Consider the following 4,909-nt stretch of genomic DNA (forward strand, 5'->3'; position numbering starts at 1 on the left):
TTCATTTTAATGATTTTAATGCCTCTCCTAGTTATAGGACACCAACTCCTACCAACTACCATCAAAATTTTTACCCATATAAACCATGTTCATATTGTTTCAATCCTTATCATGAGGAAAACAATTGTCAAGATTTGCGAGCTGAGCTCAACGACTTATGAGACAAATTAGACCAAATCAGAGCAGCTAGATCTAACTTTTCATATCAACAAATGAACACAAGTTTCTCCAGTCCGAGGTTTGATTCAAATTTGAATTGTTATCACCCGGACTAGAGCAACCAATCTGATTTCTCAAGATTAGCTCAGGCTATAGGAAATTATGCTCACCAATTTGATGAATTGCACCATTCAGAATATCTGCAGTTCGATCATCAAGCTCAACCACTTGTTTATCAATCTAATACTCAAATGCCACAGCCTACACCACAATCATCATTGGAATACATGATGAAAACATTAATCGAAAAAGTCAACTAGTCCAACTCCCAAGCTATACAAGAGCTCAAGAATTCCAACTCCCAAGCTATACAAAAGCTAAAAGGTTTTACCAATCAAGCTGTACAGGAGCTGAGGAATTCCAACATGGCTAATGGCAGAGACATACAAGAACTTAAGTAGGCCATGACTAAGATAGAAGGATAGATCGGTCATCTAGTTGCAAACTTCAACAGAATAGAGGAAGAAGAGCTACAAAGTAAGCTGATGGCTGAAAGGCACTACATGATTGATGAGGATAATTCCAAAAATTCTTATCATCAGTATGCCCAAGTCATCATTACACTTGAGAGTGAGGAAATTGTGGATAACAAAGAGGAGCAAGTTGAGCACCCTGAGCAAATTGAGCATCATGAGAATAGTGAGCCCCCAACTGATCCTAATCTGCCTAGTGACATGGAAGTGAGTTCTAAAGCTCTTGCTTGCAACACTGTCCTTCTTGAGACACATCAAGAGCCTAACGCTTCATAGCTTGAATGTCTCAAAGAGCCATCTTATGTCAAGATATTCAAGGACTTGTGCACACGAGCACACAAATCTAGGAACCACATTCCTAAGAAGATCCGTCGAAGCAAGCAAGTTTACATAAGATGGCAAAACATCCTTTCAGAGGGCTATGAAGTTTTGAAGAAGAAATGGTGAAAGGGATTGGTTGGACATCCACATGATAGGGGGAAGCGCTGTAAAGTTTTCTCCTCCCGTTTATTTTTTGCACTTCACTCCATAAATTCTTTCTGTCCTTTTTCGCTACATGTTACTTTTATTTGTTTTTGTTTCTAACAACAATTAATCTTTTGATGTTTGTTTCTATGAAAATATTGCAGTTAGTTTTGTTGACAAGAGTTTTGTTGTTTAAGTTTGGGGGACGCCCTGGCCTTGTTCACACATAGATTTCCTTACTTCTGGTAATGTATTTCTATACTACACATTGAGGGCAATGTGTAATTCAAGTTTGGGGGCATGGAAAAACACTTTGTCTGTTTATTTTTTTTCTTATTTGTTTATTTTTATTGGTCTTTTTGTGTTAAAAATTTTGAAACAAAAATAAAAATAAAAATAAAAACATTAAAAAAAAAATTTGTGCGATGTTGTTGTCAAGTTTGAGTTAAACTATAACTGTGATTTGCATTTCATTAACTTGCTTAAAGGGTTGAACACATCATTATGTCATTAGAAGTCTGAGTCCTTTGACTTATTTTTGGGTAAAAGAGATTTCACTTGTTTTGAGATAAATTTTTATGAGCACATTAGCATGTTTTTTGTGAGGTATGATGTTTGAGCTTAAGCTTGTTCTCTTTGAGATTTGTTGGATGACCTATTGATGAATAACCATTGGCTTGCAAGATATAAAAAAATAAAAATAAAAATAAAATATATAAATAAGAGAAGAAAAAAAAAAAGAAAGATCATGTTGAGTTTTCTGCTGAGTAGTCGGACATCTTGCCTCATTAAGCAATGAGTATTCTCGTCAAAAGGTGTGAAGTTCAGTGTTGATTTATGATATGGCTAGTCTGGCTTCGTTGCCTTTTTGACTTAAATTAATAAGCCCTTGGGGATGTTCTACATCTAATGCCCTAAAGCCATCTGGCTTGAGAGTCATTGGCCTAACACTTGTTATATGGGTCAATTAGAAAACTTAAGGGAATTAGACATTGAAGAGCCTGTAGAAAAAAAGAGAAAAAAAAAATTGCATATCTTGCCTTAGTTGTTTCATTTGTTAGGGATTCTTACAAATTTTATGGAACTTGTCTTGAGTTTGAACTGAAAGCTTCACGATTGTATGCTAATTACACTTTACACTTTTCAGAATATATGAGGTCTCAATTGTCCATTTATGAGTGATTTGATGCTAGATTTCCTTTTGACTGTGATGATGGTGTTTGTCTTTCTAAGCTTGCTCATGAATAAGAACCATAGTTTATGTGAAATTTCTTTCTTGTTAACAACATAGTGCTACAATGTTTGTGGGTATCATTCATGTTAAGCCCTCACGGGACTTCACTCGTCCACTATGGATGCCTAGGGGTTTAAAAGGTTTGTTGCATATGCTAAATGCAATCGTCTCTCCCACGAAAGAGGATTTATGTTTCTTGCTTTCATTTTATTTTTCTTTTTGTTTTGCTAAGTGACTAACAAAATGTAAGTTTGGGGGTGTTTGATAAGTGCCAAATATTGCATATTTGGACCCCTTTATTTACATTAGTTAATCATTTAGCTCTGTCATTATTTAATATTTTGTGTTAATTTTGTGCTTTTAGTGTTTTGTAGGTCATTAAAGAAAAACTATAGCTTTAAAGGGAAAAATGCAAAGTTTATAGTTAAGCATACTTTGAGAAGACCTAGATGAGGTGGTTATGTTTAACCAAATCCAAGAAAAGGTTAAATCGGATTAAAGATCAAATTGGATTAAAGTTCAGATTGGATAAAATTTCGGATTGGATTCAAATTCAAATTCTGCACATGTCTCAGTATTTTGACCATAACTTTCGGCTCAAGTATCGAATTGAAGTGATTCAAGTGGCATTGGAATGCTAACTCAAAATACTACAATTCGTTATGACATATAATTTTCCTAATTCAGATGGTTACTATGCCAAAATTTCCCCGCAATATAAGGACACAAATCTGGACGAATCCTATTCCGATTTCAGACCTCTATTTTGACTGGGTGACATACCTTCGAATTATCTAGGTTTAATAGGGCTTCTAGGACTTCCCTAAGCCTATAAATAGACTTCTTTGCATTCAAGAAGAGATAGAGAATTGCAAAGAGCAAAATTCTACAGTTTTTCTCTTTTTAGTTTAGGTTTTCTTTAGATTTAGGTTTTATTTTTATCTAGAGCTAAATTCTCAACTAAGGTTGGGATGAAGCCTCACCGATAAAGAACATCAATACTTTCATGTAAATCTTTATTTATCTGATTTGATTGGGTTTGATATTTCAATTGTTTTACTTCTTTTCAATGTGTAGAGTGAGTCTTGGATATCTTTTGTGATTCAAGGATACACTTGATGATTTAAGATAATTTCACATAATTGATTGCTTGATTTTATTCGCCTAAATAATTGGATATCCCTTGTGATTTGTTCTACGGATACATTTGGTGTTTCAATTAAGATTTGATATCTTTTGTGATTTATGAATACATCTGATGATTTAATTGATATTGGATTCCTCTTATGATTTGTGCAATGAATGGATACATGAGATGATTTTAATTAATTGTTTGAAGCATAATAAAACATATCTAAGATTTTAATTGTGAGAACTTCAGATTAATATTGATAAATATGGAAGTATATTGTTATGATTCGATGAGTGTGAATTCCCAAACCTTAGTATTTTATTTTTAGTTTATTTTAATTAGTTTATGTTTTATCTTTTAATTTTTAAAACCAAAATCAAAACCCTTTTGGAACTAGATTAGGATTTAATTAGTTTAGATATAAATTGCTCTTTCAAAAATACAATTCTCTGTGGGATCAACCTCGCACTTGCAATCCATTAAACTACAATCGATTCGTGCACTTGCGAATTAAATAAATTTGGACAACAGATAACATGAACTTTGCATAATGTTTGTTAGTAACATTCTTGGAAAACCCTCACGAGACTTCAGTCGTCCTTTAGGGGATGCCTAGAGGTTTAAAAGGCTTGTTGCATACGCTAAATGCAATCGTACATTCCACGAAAGATGGATTTATCTTTTTGTTTTCTGTTTTTCATTTTGTTTTTAAGGGACTAGCAATATCTAAGTTTGAGGGTGTGATAGCCCCTTAATTTACATTTGTTAATTTCTTAGTTTTGTTATTTTGTGCTATTGTATTTCTTTTTTGTGTTTTCTGTGTTTTATAGGTTTTTGGAAGAAAATGAAGCATTTCTAAAAAGTTTGAGCATAAAGGACAAAATTGGGAAAAAGCTAGAAGTCTTGGATCAAGAAGAAGCATTTAGGTGCAACGTGCTCGAGCGCACTACACCTAGGCTCAAGTGTATCGGTGCTCGAGCCCCCCAGCCTAGGATCGAGCGCACTCAGGCGTTGGAGAAAATTCAGATGCGACCAAGACTCCTTTTCCTTGCCAAACTTGGTTTCTCAAGTCCTAGTTGAACTTAGACTTTAAACCTATGATTTTACTAGGATTTCTAGGATTTCTAGGGTTTATCTAAAACTATAAATAAACCTCTGGGTCTCTTGGAAAAAAACACAATCTAGAGGAGAGGAATTGGAGGCCACTTCTAGAGTTGTTTTCAATTCTTTCTTTAGGGGATAGATTGAAGCCCTAATCATGGCTTTTTAAGATTTCAATATTGGCGCCTTAGCTACAATCATATTTTGGTGTATTTAACTTGATTATTTCCTGCTTAATTGAATTCCTCATATGAATGTGTCTGATCAATATATGTATGTGGTATG

This window comes from Corylus avellana, chromosome ca2, assembly GCF_901000735.1.
Source record: "Corylus avellana chromosome ca2, CavTom2PMs-1.0".
NCBI classification, from domain to species: domain Eukaryota; kingdom Viridiplantae; phylum Streptophyta; class Magnoliopsida; order Fagales; family Betulaceae; genus Corylus; species Corylus avellana.